Raw genomic sequence first — 16,679 nt, forward strand, 5'->3', positions numbered from 1 at the left:
GTTCTGGCATCAGCAATCAGACAACAAAAAGAAATAAGAGGCATCAGAATTGGCAAGGAAGAAGTCAAACTTTCCCTTTTTGCAGATGACATGATACTCTACATGGAAAACCCAATCGACTCCACCAGAAACCTTCTGGAACTGATCAATGAATTCAGTAAAGTCGCAGGGTACAAAATCAATGTACATAAATCAGTTGCATTCCTATACACCAAAAATGAAGCAGCCGAAAGAGAAATTAAGAAACTGGTCCCATTCACGATTGCACGAAAAACCATCAAATACCTAGGAATAAACCTAACCAAGGATGTAAAAGACCTATATGATGAAAACTATAGAAAACTTATGAAAGAGATTGAAGAAGACACCAAGAAATGTGTTTCATAATTTTTAAGCCCGTTAACACAGCACATGGTTTATGTTTGTATGGTCAATTATATTTTCATATATTTTCTTTCTTTTTTTCTTTTCTTTTAGAGAGAGAGTATGTGCAGGGGAGAGGGGCAGAGGAAGAGACACAGAGAATTTTTTTAATGTTTATTTATTTTGAGAGAGAGATAGAGAATCTGAAGCAGGCTCAGAGCTATCATCACAGAGCCCAATGTGGATTCAAACCCATGAATTTGAGACCATAACCTGAGCTGAAGTTGGATTCCTAACTGACTGAGCCTCCAGGTGCCCTGATCAAGAGAGACAGAGAGAGAGAGAGAGAGAGAGAGAGAGAATCTTAAGCAGTCTCCATGCCCAGTGCACAGCCTGATACAGGGCTCGATTCCATGACCCTGAGATCATGACCTGACTCAAGAGTTGGACACTCAACTGACTACGCCACCCAGGCAGCCAACAATTTGTGTTTTCAAATTACAAATTAGTTGCTTCCAGTTGCCACAACTTTACATACGAAGTTTCGGGGAAGCTGTGGATCCTGTCTCACTGATGAGGACACCAGGCTCAGAGAGACTGGATGATGGGGCCAACGTGGGAAGCCATGTAAGTGGCGGTGGGGAGATGGGGCCCCTGTGCTTGGGCGCAGGGAGGACCCCATTGTGCAGGTGGGCCTCAGCCCTCCTTACCAGCAGGGAAACAGAAAAGGAGATTGAGAGGTGTTGGTTTGCAAACCGGTCCCTGCACTTGGAGGTCAAGGAAAGACCAGAGAGAGAGGCGGAGTTCCCGGTGGAGGGAGGGGTGGCAGGGTTAATGCACAAGGGAACCTCCTTACAAGGTCTGTCTTGGGTGCCACGGGAAGAATAGGGCTTTGCATCTGCCTGCCAGAGTCTTAATGGTTGACATGGAGGCTTAACAGGTCCTCACCTATGCCGTCCAGATGGCCTTACCAACACCTGGCGTTCTCAGTCCTGGGAACAGCCCCCCTGTGGGGACCGTAGACAGAGAGGGCCACGCCAAGAACCAGGGAGGGGGGTGGAGGCTCTGGCCGCCTAGGTCTCCCAGCTGGCCCATCAAGGGGTCATCACGTCCTCTCAACGACCCCTTCCAATGGGACGGGTTCCGTCTGTCCCACGAGGCTGTGAACCCGGGGAAGCTGGAACCTCCCCCCGCCCCCCAGACCTGTCTGTGGTTTGACTGTTGAAACTGAGGGGGGATAAAGAAAACCAAGCAGCACTCACTGGACAGCGATCACAAATGCTGGGGGCGGAAAGGGCCACACGGTCGGGCGTATCTGGCTTCTGTTAGCTGGGAATCAGTCGTTTGTGCTGGAGGGAAGAAGTCGAGCCTCTGAGTCTCTTCCCCGGACGGCAATTGCTAACCTCACAGGGTGTTCAGGGAACTCATGATATGCTGCCCGGCACAGGCCTGGCTCATGGCCCGGGCAGGTGACTTTCCCAAGCTCGAAGGGACTGAGCGGTCCCCGCCGCCCATGCTCTGGCCCCAGGAGAAGTGGCTGTCCTGCTTCCTGTGACCCAGGCCAGGAAAGGAGAAGGGAACACGGCACCCTGGCTCCCAGCGGGGCAGTGTAGGGGGCGGCAGCCCTGCCCCCAAGTGTCGCTGTGCCTGCCCCATCAGTCAGCTTCAAGCAAGGGCAGGGACCCTATAAATAGCAGCGGGAGTGACACTGCAGAGGGGGCCATCTTGCAAACTCTCTGCAAAGGACACCGGATGGCCTGGGAAAGTTAATTTATATTCCAGTCAGGCAGAGAATTTATATTATTGAAAATAATGGTTTTATGTATTGGTACATATCTATCCGGGCATGTGCCTATAAATAGACCTCATAGTCCCTTCCGGGGGTCCAGTCCCCCGCTCCATCCGCATCCCATCTGCGTGGTGGTTATTCACAGGGTCTGGGAACCAGCCGTGGGGCCTCTGAAATATCATCCCTGTCACTGCCAGGCCTTTAGAGCAGAGTGGGATCTCTTTACCGTGGAATTATGGCATTCATATTAGCACACCCGCTAAGAAATTCTTATGCTGGCGATGTGCACTTCCCCGAAGTGTTTCATGGAAATTAGATTTCGGGAGAACAAAATAGCAGAGGGCTCGGGGGCTGCAGGAGGCGGGATCCCTCTTTGTTACTCATTTGCCCAGTAATTAATTTCTTCCCCGGCGCAATTTGAAGGAAAAGATTGTGTTCATTAATTTATCGTCCACCTGTTCCCGAGGATTATTTTGATCGCTTTTTAACAGGAGACTTTGTATCCAGGAGGGAGATTTAATATCAGCCCAAGAGCCGGCATCTGAGCGCACTGAAGCATGTTACACTGAGTGATTTTCACCAAACAAAAACCAAACAGGCTCGGATGACTTTCACAGTAAGGGCCTGAGAGTCGAGAGCCTTTCTGTGCAGAATTCCAAAGGCACCCTGCCCGGCCTCGCTCTGCTTTGTGCATTTTGGGAAGATATTGCTAGATATTCAGATCCCCCACGCTCCCTTCCTCCCTTTCCCACGCATGGCACCCGGGTCATAAATGTCGACAATGTATCTGTGGAGAAACCAGGTCAGAATTAAGCACGAGTACAGGAAGCGCACAAATCCTTTCTGAGGCAAATCTGATCATGTGTAACAAATGTGGGGGATCAAAACCCCCAAATGAAATCTCACCCATGGCCTCAAATTCAACTGTTTGTTATTTTTTATTTAGACAGAGGAATTACAGCGTGATAGCATTCAGAAAGTTATATTTAACCCTCATTTAGATTCAATCTGAATCAATTTAATGAAATGTGAATACTTTTCTAGATTTACAGAGAGAATAAAGGGAAATTTAAACCAGAAAGAAAGGCAATAGATGTTTTTCCTGTACCCAGTAGGTGGATTATTAAGCCCTTTTGCCATTGCTAGGGCTATTTTCTTCAGCTACAATGGAGGGGAAAAAAGCATAGAATTCCAGGAAAATATAGTTTGGGATTCAGGAGATCCAGCCAGCCAGCCATTGAGTGGTTTATTCTACAGTTATCCACGGGGCCAAGTGTTGTGCCAGCCCCTGGAGACCTAGGGTAAGCAGACCATACCCCCTCTTCCTACAACTCAGTCTGGTGGGAGAAGCCGATATTGACTGAGTTATTACAGATGTGAATCTGTGACTCTGTGGCCTGGGAGACTTAGGGAAGGCTTCCCTGCCAAGTAGATCCTCAGCAGAGTCCAGAAGAAGGAACCATGTGACTGGAGGAAAAGGGGTGGGGAAGAGTGCTTCAGGAAGAAAACAGCACGTGCAAAGATCCTGTGGCCTGAGGGGACATGGAGACCTAAAAAATGTATAGAAAGCCAGTGTGACTGAGATGAAGGGCAAAGATGAATACAGTATATGAACAGCTTGCAGGGGTGAATGGGTCTAAGGAGGCGAGTGGGATGGGATGGAGTAGGGACCTGTAAGCTCAGGCCACGTGTTTTAATCAGGTTAGCTGGCTAATTAGATTTGGACCTCCGGCCTCTTGGAATCTGAAGCAAGGCTACTCGGACTTGAGCTCTGACTCTGTAATAGTGTTTGAGAGAATTTGGGCAGGTCCTTTTAACCTGTCTGGGCCTCAGTGGCCTCATCTGTAAAATGGGGTAACAGCACTTTTCTTCAGAAGGTTGGTATTGAGGATTAGATAGATTTATACATCTAAGAGCTCAGAACAGTGTTTGGAACACAGTACACACTGACACTGTTATTGTTTTCTTTTGTTGTTATCTGTAACACCAGTGACTCAGGAGACAGTCTCTGAGTGCTTTTTATCTCAGAGCCTTCAGGTTTCCAAAAATCTCTTCTGAACTTTGCATAGTAAAGCTCATCATTGAGAAATGCTGTGAGCAACGATTTGAATTACTGAGCACGAAGCCCTGGGAAGCCACAGCCCGGGATGGAATGACGCTGGGAAACAGGTGCAGTGAGAGGGCTGGGGGCCCGTAGTTGGGCCCGGAGAGAGAGAGGCACTGTGCCAATGCTCACAACTCCTCGGTAGGAGGAGGTGATGTTGAAATGGAGAGACTCGGATTGGGGGGGGGGGCAGATGCTGGTGAAGACTCCCACGGGACAAGGACAGAGGGCAGGACCCCTGGATCCGGCGCCCTGCAGCTCCCGGTTCCTGGAGACTCGCTGGAAGGAGCCTGACTTCCGTGTGCAGAAAATCCTACTGGGACCAGATCCCTACTGCCATTGTCAGGTGGCGCCCCTTGGCCTTGGAACCCCCACACACCTGTGCAGGGCACAGCTGCCCCATCAGAGTGCCCGCTGCAGACAACCTGTGAGAAAGCGGCTTTGGGGGTGCAGGCAAGGGGAGGTGAAGGCGATGGCGGCGTCAAGCAGCTGCTGTGTGCTGAGGCGGAGGCTAAGCAAAGCATGAGCCTATGCAAGGGGAAGAACGGGGCCGGTGAGGACCGGAGCCCAGGGCGGCTGCCAGCCAGGGGAGCCCGCTGGCGCTGCGGGCACCTGCTCTCACCACTCTACCTTGAAGCAGCCCCCACCCACAGGACCAGAAAATGGATACGTGGCTTATGAGCCAGCGCCCTGGGGAAGGAAGTACGGGGTGTGGCCCCGTGAGTCTGTCAGCAAGCAACTATTGAATACTTGCAATGCTGGTTTCGCAAATTTTAAAAAATATTTATTATTATTATTATTATTATTGAGAGAGAGAGAGAGAGTGAGTATGTGTATGTGTGTATGTGAGTGGGGGTGGGGTAGACAGAGAGACACACACACAGAACAAATAGGCTCCAGGCTCTGAGCTGTCAGAACAGAGCCCAACACAGGGCTCAAACCCACAAACTGCGAGATCATGACCTGAGCAGAAGTCAGACGCTTAACCAACTGAGCCACCCAGGCGCCCCAGCAATGCTGGTTTTTAAAGATTATTTATTTATTTATTTATTTATTTATTTATTTATTTAGAGAGAGAGTGTTTGTGTGTGTGTGTGTGTGTGTGCAGGGCTGAGGGGAGAGGCAGAGAGAGAGGGAGAGAGAGACACAGAATTCCAAGCAGCCTCTGCACTATCCACACGGAGCCCCAGTGTGGGGCTTGAACTCACAAACAGGGAGATCATGACCTGAGCTGAAATCAGGAGTTGGAGGCTTAGCTGAGGAAGCACCCCAGGCGCCCCCGCAATGCTGTTTTTTATCATGAAACCCTGGAATGTCGGCATGAAAATAAAATAGCGCAAGGATTTCAGGTCCCTGGGCCCCTGCCTGGAATTACAGCAGTGGAATCTGCATTTCCCTTCTGCTGGTAGGTGATTCTTAGACAACCTACAGCTTGGGACCCATTGATTCGGTGATGGAGGACCCTGGCGGTGGAGGTAGAGAGGCCCTGGCCCCCACCTGGGGAAACTGTCTGGCACGGAAAGGGAAAGAACCACCCCCACCCCCCCCACCCCCGTATGCTAGGAAAACCGGGGAGGTCTTGGCAGAGATGGTGTTGTTATTTACTCCAAGTGCTACTGCTGGTGGACAGCAGGCGCCCACCTGGCACGGCGCCCAGGGGGCCAAGTGAGGGAGGGGCCCACCAGCATGGCTTTCAGACCTGGAAGAAATTCAGGGAGCAGAAACAGGGGTGAATTAGGGCAGAGGGGCAAATTAGAGCAGCTGGTTCAAGGAATAGAAGAGAGCTCAGCGTGGCCCTTCAGAGGGTTTGCGCAGGGAAATGGCAGTGGGAATGAGGCTGGGAAGTGAGCTGGTGCTAAGTGGTGACAGGCTTTGAAGCCCAGAGGCAGGAGCCACTGCACTCGTTTCTGCAGGCCTCGGTGAGGACCCACTCTGGGCTGGTACAGGGCTGAGTGTTGGGGACAAGGCCGACAAGGCAGTCTCTTCCCTCCCTTTGCAAACAGAAAGCACCATGCTGTGGAAAGGGCTGGGTCCACCAGGGGTTTCTGGGCGAAAGAGGGATGTAAGTAGCATTTTAGAAATAGTTAAGAAGTGCTTGTGTGGCCCAGGAGTGGAGCGTCCCACTTCCGCTCAGGTCCTGATCTCACGGTTCGTGGGTTTGAACCCCGCATCGGGCTCTGTGCTGACAGATTGGAGCCTGGAGCCTGCTTCGGATTCCGTATCTCCTCTCTCTCTGCCCCTTCCCTGCTTGTGCTCTGTCTCTCTTTCTCTCTCTCAAAAAATATTTGTATAAATAAATAAACATTAAAAAATAAATAAAAATAAGAATAGTAAAAGCTGGCCACAAGATGTTAATAGGGAACACAGCCTGGTTCCTAGCTCTCTCTTAGTGATCCACAATTTCTCTATTGTGCACAGATTATCCAAGATCCCCTCCCCTGTGAAGGGACATATGTCACCCTCTACCTTTTCTGTTACCCTCTTGCAGGTTAAAGCACTTGAAAACAAGGCATCAGGTAGTCTGGGATCTGCTCTCGAGGGCCAAGGGTCCTTTATTCAGGCTTGAGGGACCTGGTAGAACACCAGTCTTCAAGAAGCAGTTTCTGGGCAGTCTCCCAGTGCACGCCCCTCCCTGGTTGGGGTCCCCAGAGGCGAGCAGAAGGGCAAAGAGCTGCAAACCATCCATGAAGCTGCTTTACCTGAGGGGGAAGGAGCAGAGTGTGGAAGGAAAATCAGGTTGACTTGCCTGCCCTCATCCTTTCTTATTGATCACGTCTAGCTTAATTACTTTCCTAGGCATTTAGGAGACCAGAAAAATGGCTTTTGGTTTACTGATGTCAAAGTCTAGGACTTCAAGGGTTTGCTTCAAGGACAAAGCGAAGCAATTTGGGTGGATTTTTTCCCCACTGCTGCAACACGACCTTGGATATGTTACTTAGACTCTCAGGGAATAATAACGTCTGTCCTCTCCCATTGCCATGTACAAAAAGTCAGAAGGCATCAGGGTATAGGATAGCACTGACACTTCTCCATCCTTATCATCAAGTGTCATGGCTTTGTGGGGTCCCAGATCAAGAGCCCAGTGTAGGACTAGGAAAGCCGGGAGGGAGGTGTTTTTTGACTGACTGCTAAATTGAGGTGGAAATTATGTTTCCATTATCTGCTACTCAGGAAGGTGTCATCATTTTAGCCCAAGAAGAGACTGAGTGGATAGCAGGAACCTGTAAGGCACTGCTGCTCAACTGGATAATGGCCCCCAGAGACCTGGGTCTTACCAAGAGTCTCCTAAAGGCCCAGGTTTTATGCCTGTCTTGCTCACAGGGAGAATGGGTTTGTGATGCCCTCAGCCACATAGTTTTGGAGATTTCTGGTGACATCTAGAATAGTAGCATGAGGACAGAGAAGATGCTGGGGCTCCCTGTGCCCACATGGCACCCCGCACCTCACCTGGTCTCCTCACACCCAGTGAACGGCCAGTCTGAGTGCTGGAGGCAGACTCTGGGCTCCACCACTGAGCACAGGCTCCCAGGGAGCACACAGGGCTTGGAGCTCTGGGTTCTGGTCTGGCCTCTGATGTTTCTCAGTCCAGGAGGTTAAATTTGATGACCCCTCAGATCTGCCATCTGGCTAATGCTTACCAACCTTCCAAGCCTCCCAGAAAAGTCCTAGCTTGGGGTAAAGTCTGCTTCTATGCTCTCTATGGCCAGTGAACTATCATGGCACCTACCTGGTGTATGGAGACCCACTGCACTGGGCTCTTACCCTCTTGGTCCCCTGGTGACCTCCGACGGGACATGGGTCATGCCTTTCACCTTCATAACCTCAGCATGTCTGTTGGTGACAAAGCAGACTTCGAATCTTACCCCTTCTTGCTGCAATCCAAACTACGCACTGAGTGTTTTTTTTGTTGTTGTTGTTAACATTTTTAATGTTTATTTATTTATTTTTGAGAGAGATAGAGTTAGAGTGGGGAAGGGACGGAGACAGAGGGAGACACAGAATCTGAAGCAAGCTCCAGTCTTGGAGCCGTCAACACAGAGCCTGATGAGGGGCTCAGACTCACAAACTGTGAGATCATGACCTGAGCCAAAGTTGGACGCTTAAGCAACTGAGCTACCCACGTGCCCCTGTGCATTGAGTTCTTGAAACAGCAATAGATGACAAGGTAAGCAACCTAGGTGGTAGCAATGCACTGAAACAAAGACAGGTGGGGATGTAACCCAAGGCAAGGCGTGACCTCCTACACTGATTGCAAGGACAAAAAAGACCAGTGGAAAGAGCCAATGTCTGGCAGTGTGGTCACTGCGCCCACCAGTGATGTGAGGAGGTGAGGAGGACCACTCCTTCATCATGACACTGTGAGGATCGTGGAGTAATCTGTCCATCCATTGAGTCATGGAGTGGAGGCCCCTATTTGGAGGGAAATTCAACTCCAATAAGCACTTACCAAACGTCATTTTTCTGTGCTGGGTGCCTCGGCCCTAGCCTTGCAGGACCCTGGTCTTCTGAAGGGCTGCAGTGACAAAGTGCCACAGGCTGGGGGCGCTGAAACAACAGACTTACCGTGTTTGGCCCTGGAGGGTAAACATCCTGGATCAAGGTGTTGGCCGGGTTCCATCCTCGAGGGCTGTGGGGGAAGCGTCTGTCCCAGGCCTTGTTCATGGCTGACTTCATCTTCACACGGACACCTCCCCGTGTGCATGTCTGTTTTCAAATTCACCTTTTTGTACGGATGCCAGACCTATTGGGATAGGGCTCACCCTAATGACCCTCCATCTTGATGACCTCTGCAAAGACCTTGTCTCCAAATGCTAGGGTCTGAATATCTGGCCCCCAACCCCATATGTTGAAATCCTACTCTTTAAAAGTAATGGTATTAAGAGGTGGGGTCTTTGGGAAAGTGCTTAGGTCATGGAGGAGGGGGTCTCATGACTGGATGGGTGCTCTTATAGAAGAGATCCCACAGCTCCCTCACCTTTCTGCCATGTGAGGACACAGTGTGAAAGTGTTGGTGAGGCATCAGGAGGAGGTCCCCACTGGTATGTGACCACACTGACACCCTGAGTGTGGACCTCAAGCCTCCAGAACTCTGAGGAATAAATTTCTGTTGCTCATAAGCTGCCCAGTCTGTGGAATTTTGTTATGTAGCCTAAGCCAAGAAGACACCAGATAAGGTCACATTCTGAGGGGGTTGGGCTTCAACACAGGAATTGGGGTGAGGGCGCAATTTAATCTGCAACAGAGGGTTATACGAGAAGGGTTACATATCGAGCCAATTTCAGCCCTTACCACCACTCAGAGACTAGCCAAGTCTCCCTGGGGGTTGGAGTGAATCATTTCCAGGAAGGACAAAGGAAAAGTCTGCACAAGGACTGGGCCCTGATGGAAGCTTATGGGGTACGGGTGCCTCCAAGGAGCAGGGAACAGACAGGATCTCTGATGGAAAGGGTCCTGAGGAGGAGGAGCAGGAGGGGGATGCTGAAATCACCCAGTGAGACCTGCTGTCCCCCAGCCAAGCTCCAGGCAGGACGGATGGGGGCTTGTCCCCATAGAATCACACATCCCGGAAGGCTAGGGTTGATGGAAGCTCAGTGGTCATTTCATCCAGGAGTCCTCAGGCCTGGCTGTACGATAGAATCACCTTAGGAGGTTTTTTAAATGTCGAGGCCCAGGCTCCATGCCAAGCCAATTAAACTGGAATGTCTGCAGGGATGGCTGGGCATTTGTAGCTTTCTGAAGCTCCCTGCTCTGCTCCCGTTCCTCAGGTGAGAGCGGAGACTTGGCTTGGACGAGTGCTGGGCACAAAACACACACACATCACACATGTACACATATACAACACACATGCGTGCACATGCTTGCACGTACCCCTGTTGGGTCATGCATGGAGTTTGTGTAGAAGACAGAGGTTGACCAACTGAGTAACGGTGGGTTTCCAATCTCATCCTTTCACTGCTTGTGTCCTTCAGTGACGCCCTTGACAGCCCTGGGCCTCCAATTCCTCCTGGGAAAAGAGGACGGGGCTCAAACCAGAAGACTAGCGAAATGGTGCAGTCCTTGCAGCCTTGGGCTTCTGAGGCTGCACGTCTGAGAGTGAAATGCATGTGCTGACAGTCCAAGAAGCCTTTGCCTGAAGATTACTCACATCTGCCTTCCAGACCCTTTCAGACCCTTCCAGACCCTCCCGTGCCTCCCCAGAGCCCATTTCCAATGCTCCAATGGACAGGGGCCCAAGGCAAAGATTTCCTGGGAGTCCTGTGATTTCCTTGAAGGACAGATTGTCCCTACGGCTTATTTCGTGGCTTGAACCACGGACTCAACTGAAAGCCACAAGTAACTTCTTTACAGCAAAAAACCATAACGGAGTGGGGAGGCTTCCCGGCGTTGGGTGGGGTTACCCTCACTGGGCACCACAAAACAAGATGAGGTGGTGCTCTTGTGTTGGCTCCTCTTAGGAAACTAGATCCTTGGGGAGCGGGGGCCGAGCTCTGACTTCCCACCTAATGCCACGCAGAGACTCCAGCTCTCCCACATTAATTCAGCTGTCACGTGTGTTCTGCTAGCTGCTCACTTCTATAAATATTTACCAGCACTGCCTGCCAGCCGTCCGCATCCGTGTATTTCCCTCAATACTGCAGAACTGTTCTCCATGCGGGCATCGTGCACACAGAATGCCGTGGCTAGGATGTCTTCCCATAGGATAGGCGTACAGACGCCGCACGGTTTCAGTGAAGAGGACTTCATAAGAAAATACAGGAGGGAGGCAAAGTGTTGTCCAAGCGGATGCAGTTGTCACTTTACCTGAGGGATGGGATGCTGTACTCTAGGGAGCCCGTGAGGTGGTTTTGCCTCCCTCTGACCTCGTTCTTCACCACGTTGGCAGATATGTAACTGATGCTCTCATTTCTCTAAAAGAACCAGTGTCATTCACTCCTCTGTCGTTCTGTAAGCACACTGTGCAAGGTAAGGGGGCACAAATCAGTGTGGTCTGCTCGTGGAGCATGGTCTAATGACGGAAGCAGGGGAGTAGGTGTTGTGATGTAAGGGCAAGTGAAAACGGCTGTGGGGCAAGTATCTGGAGGTGGTGACAACCCAAAGGAGCTGGGCCGTGACGGCGGGTGGAGAGGGGAAGACGTCACGTGCCGAATTGGGAAGGGGGAACACAGCATCCCCGTGAGGGCTGGCAGTGACATTCTGGTGGTGGGAGAAGTGCCACGTCTCACTTTTGGAGGATGTGGACTTTGCAGAAAGTCTGCCTCCTGGGCCAGTAGAGCAGGCCAGGCCCCGGCAAAAAGTGACCCGTGCAAAGTGACTCTTAGGACCCACCACATGCAGTCTCCTCAGTGGCAGGTCTCCCCCACCTCAGGTGTTCAGGGAGCCTGGTGTCGCAGTCTCTGCTCTCCTTGCCATCAGAACCATGCTGACTGGAGCTCAGATGGCCACTTCTGGAGGGTTTGCTTCTAGAAAGATCCAGAGACACTCAGGAGGTGGGGCAGCCAATATAGGAGACTCACTGAACCCCACACCGGTGCCTCACACAGCTCCCTGGGACCTTCCCCATGTACAAATAGCAGTTCCCACTCAGAAGTGTAAAGTTCAGGTTCTCTGCCAAGTGATCAAGGGAATTGTTGAGGAAACTAATCTGTTCTGAGCACCCACTATGACTTGGGTTCTTGGATAAACATTATCTCTTCACAGTCATTGATTCCTTGATTTATTCTTTTACTTGTTCATGTATTTGGTCACTCATTCACTTAGTACATTTTGATGGAGCCATTACTATGTGTGATGCACTGTGGTAGGTGTTCTACCAGAGACCCTCGTGTGGAATGTCTTGCCCCTTCTATGCCCGCTAATGTCTACGCAGCGTCCGCAGCCCACTTGTTCCAGGTGGTAACCACCTCCAGAGAGTGCTGAATAAAGAATCAAAACTTCCTCCTGTCACTGGGTTGATATCCTGGCGGGGAGAGACAGACAATAAATAATAAATGAGAAAAATTTATAGTATGGCAATAGCGGTAAGAAGGAAAACAAAGCAAAGAAGGACAGTGTGGAATGGTGGTGTGTGGGGGAAATTTTGGATGGGTGGCCAGGTGGTAAGTTTTGAGAAAAGGTGGGAAGCAATGGAGGAGGGGGAGGGGGAGAGCAGTCCAGGCAGAGCTGTCAGGAGGTGCAAAGGACCTGGGATAGGAGAGCGCCTTGTATGCTCTTTAAGAAGCCAGTGTGCTTGGAGTGGGGATGAGGTCAAGAGCACGCAGGTCCTTCAGATCACTGTAAGAACATAGGCATTTACTTGCAGTGAGCTGGGACTCATTGGAGGGCAGCACATCTCAGCAGTTTTGCACTCCTGCTGCATTCAGGCAAGACTGGGCGTTGTGGGCAGAGCGGGTGGGCAAGGGCAGAGGTGGGGAGACCGCTGAGCCGGCTGCTGCAGTGACCCATGTGAGAGATGGGGGTTGGCTTGCCTCGAAAGGTGGCCAAATCCTGGCTGTATATTGAAGGTGGAGACGATTGAATTTGTGGTTGGACAGATGTGGGGAGTGACAGAAGGACAGAGGTCTGGAGAATGAGCTCAGAGCTTTGGCCTGAGCAAGTGGGAGAGTCCAGTTGTGGTCAGCTGAGAAAGAAAAGCCTATCCAAGTTGCTTCTTGGGGGAGGGAATGTCAGGATTTCAGTTTGGGCTGTGTGAAGTTTGAGATGACCAACAGCTACCCAAGAGAAGAGGGGGAGCAGGCAGTTTGGTGGATGGGTCTGGAAGCCAGGGAAGAGGTCTGGGCAGGAGATAAAGATTTGGCAGTCAGCAGCATAGAGGTAGTACTGGAAACCAGGATCCCATAAGAAGTCATGTAGTAAGTGAGGCTTGACAAAAAAGTCTGAGTCCAGGGCTCTGTGACACCTCAGGTTTGTTGAAGGGATTGAACCAGCAAAAGAGTCTGAGAAAGAAAGGCCAGAGAAAGAGGACATCCAAGCCTGTAACATCATTGGAGCCACATAAAGGGGGCACAATAAGAGGCAGAGGGGTCCGCTCTGCATGCTGCCAAATGTCCAACAGATGCGTGGTCTGAGCGCCGACCTAGAGGCTTGGCAATGTGGGCCAGTACAACCTTGGAGTGGTGAGGGCAGAGGCCTGGTTGGGATGAGTTCAAGAGCATGGGAAATGGTGGACATTGACACCTCTTTGATGTAGTTAGAAGGAGCAAAATGGAGCAGGAGCTGGAGGAAGAAATAGGATCAGGAACAGGTTCCTTGGGATGGGAGAAATCAGTGACTTTGCCGGGCTTGCTCTGCTAAGTGTCCACAGAGGAGGGACTCTGTGACTGACTTCTGGACAAGATCTCAAGCCTGCTGGAGAGGAGCAGGTGGGACTCCAGTCCCGGTCTGTCCAGCCCAGCTTTGTTCCGTCCACTGTAAATCTTCTAGTATCCTTAGACCGAGAAATTCCATTCTTGGGCACACAACAAAAAGAAGTGCACATTTATGTGCACCAAGAAATGTCTACAAGAGAGTTCACTGTAACAGTATTCATCTAAGCACTCTAAACCAGAAACAGCTCAAATTTCCATCAGTGGTAAAATGGATCAAGAGATTATGTTATATTCTTATAATGAGAATGAACTAATTATTGTTACCTGCATAGCCTGGGTTATAGCCCTCGAATTATAAGCTTGAGTGACAGGAGCCATACACAAAGCAGGAAACACCATATTATTCAGTTTAACACAAGTTAAAAAAACAGCCAAAATAAACCACTGGTGATAGAAGCCAAAAGGTTGTCTCCTTTGGGGTGATGGTAGTGACCAGCAGAGAGCGGGGCGGAAGGGGGGCGGTGGGGGCTTGTAATGTCCTATTTCTTTATCTTGATGATGGTTATATGGGTGGTTTGCCTTATAAAATGCATTCAGATGTACAGTAATAATTTGTGTATTGTCTATGATATTTTTAATGTAATAAACTTTTTATTTAAAAAATAAAAGAAAAAAATCCTTCCTATAACCACAATCCCTTGATCTGTCTGCAAAGCTTCCTCTGCCTTAAAAGACCCCTTTCTTCTCTATGTGTTGAAAGTTTTCCTTCCCTGGGAAGCTCCTTGGTGCCAGGTGCCTACATTCACCAAGCCCTGCAGAGCTGCCGTGGGTCCCAGCCCACCCGTGTGTGCCCCGTGTGTGTTTATCCTGCGTGTGCCTCAGTCATTTTCTGCACAGCTGAGCCTAGATGGGGAACACCTGGAAGGCAGGAGATATGCTTACTACTTGCGACTTTGTTATTTTCTTTACATTTCCCTGACATACATACCACAGTCTCCTTTCCTTCCCTACCCTCCCACACACACACATACACACACACACACACACACACACACACACACACACACACACTCACTCCTACCTTCTTCATATACTATACACAGATGTCTAAAGTGAGCCATGGGCTTTAAAACAGAAATCTGCATCCAGAACTTCTCCTTCCATGAGAAAAGGCCAAGAAAGAGGCTTCACAGTCAGGATGGGGCGGTGGGCGGTCATTGGTTCTTCTCATTGCTTCTCTTCTCATCGGATTCTTGCAACACAAAGTCAGCAATGCATGAGGCAGCCCTTTGCTACCATAGGCTTTGTGTCCTTTCTGGTTCAAGATCAGATGAATCATTGATCTTGACTTTCGCCTATTTCTCTTTTGTGATTTTTCTTTTTTGAGTAATAAATAATGAGGTGTTTACCCTGAAAGCAATTTCTTGTGTTTTTATTTGCCAAAAGTGTTCCAAGGTGAGAACAACACAAACCATAAAGTCCAGTCTACAAAGGAGAGCATACTCCCATTTCACAGGCGGCAAGTCTGAGGAGTGTGGGAGGTGATGTGCTCTTGTTGGTGATTTGACGTTAGGTGATGTACCCCGATGTCAAACAAAAAGCCCAACATGTGATGGAAAGCTGACAGCACAGAGGACCCACACACTTCTGCTGGATTCATTCAAAAGTTCCAGGCTTTTCAGTGATCTCTGTAGAGATCAATCGTTGCTTTTTCCCAGACCCACTTCTTCCCTAGAACCTTCTATTTTCCTCTTGTAATTCTTCCTATGTACGTGTGATTAACTTTCTACCCTATTTAATATTTCAGCTGAAATTATCAGGAATGTAATTTGGTTTTAATTTTAAAGGCTACATGTAGACCTGATCCTTTCTAGAAGGTACTTGTAATGTGAAATTAAGGACAAGACTCCAGCTTTAAGGCAACTGTTAAAGGAATAAGTAATGGAAAGTTGCCTTTCATATCTCACTCATTTTAGACACATTCTAATTAACTCTGCTGGAAAAAATAATTGGCTTAGATCGGGTCGATCTGATTGAGGATCTAAATAACCTCGCTTGAGTGGTATTTATATTTCAGCTTCTGGTCTTGGGTAAAGTTACTATGTGGCTTGAATCCTAATTACATGCTACGTGGGGACAGAAATAACACCAAGGCCCATCAAACGATCTCTGCTTGCTCCCTAATCTTGTAAATAGGTGCATAGAGAGTTTTTCAAAAGTTCATTTAACATGAGTGGTTTCTCAAAGTTCCTCTTAAGTTGGTTGTTTGGAACTTGCATTATTTCCCTAAAGAAATAATACGCTTAGTGCTTAACTTCACTGGCCATAGCAATAATAAAAGCAAAATCCATCTAAGCTTTAATGTAGCTAACACAAAGTATTTAGAGAAACAGTCAGAGCCATTGGTCCTGGGTGGCAGATGTCATTTAATTTAGGAGAAAGGAAGGAAAGAAGAGGGGTCTCTTACCCAAGGTCCTGGGACAGACACCACCCAGTCCGTGTTCAGAGAGAGAAGCATCCAGAGTGATGCCCAGGACAGATGCTCACCTGGACAAGTTGGCAGGTGCAGAAGTAGATGGCCATCAGCTTTGGGCAGATGACCCAGCCCAGCAGACTCCCGTGGTTGCCGGTGGTTGAGAAAGCCTCATATCAGAAGAAGAGGCAAAAGGACTGAGATGAAATCCAGGCATGAAGACTGGTAGTTGAGTTGACATCTAAGAACTGACTTTGAACCATGGAAAATTCTAAAGCTAACTCTAGTAACTGAAAGAGAATCAAAACCCATGGTGGTTTTCAGATTGAGGGTCAGACAGGGCAGAGGATGTGGCTGGGGGGACAGGTGGTAGAGGATATGGGGCAGAAGGAGCAAGGGCAGTAAGCAAGATGGTTTCAGTACAACCCTTCCTCCTGCATGGAACCTTTCCCACTCTCTAAGGGAACCATGTTTGAAGCAGCATTTTGAAATCAAAGGCTCTTGTCTTTGGCCATCTATGCTTCTTGCCCCTTCTCCATAGAGTCTGGGTGATAGGACCCTCATCTGGACTTCCCTCAGCTCCTCACTGCAGCATCTGGCTCATGTCTGCCTACTCTCATACTCAGACTACCTTCCTCCTTGCTC

This window comes from Suricata suricatta, chromosome 2 (assembly GCF_006229205.1).
Source record: "Suricata suricatta isolate VVHF042 chromosome 2, meerkat_22Aug2017_6uvM2_HiC, whole genome shotgun sequence".
In the NCBI taxonomy this organism is placed as follows: Eukaryota; Metazoa; Chordata; class Mammalia; order Carnivora; family Herpestidae; genus Suricata; species Suricata suricatta.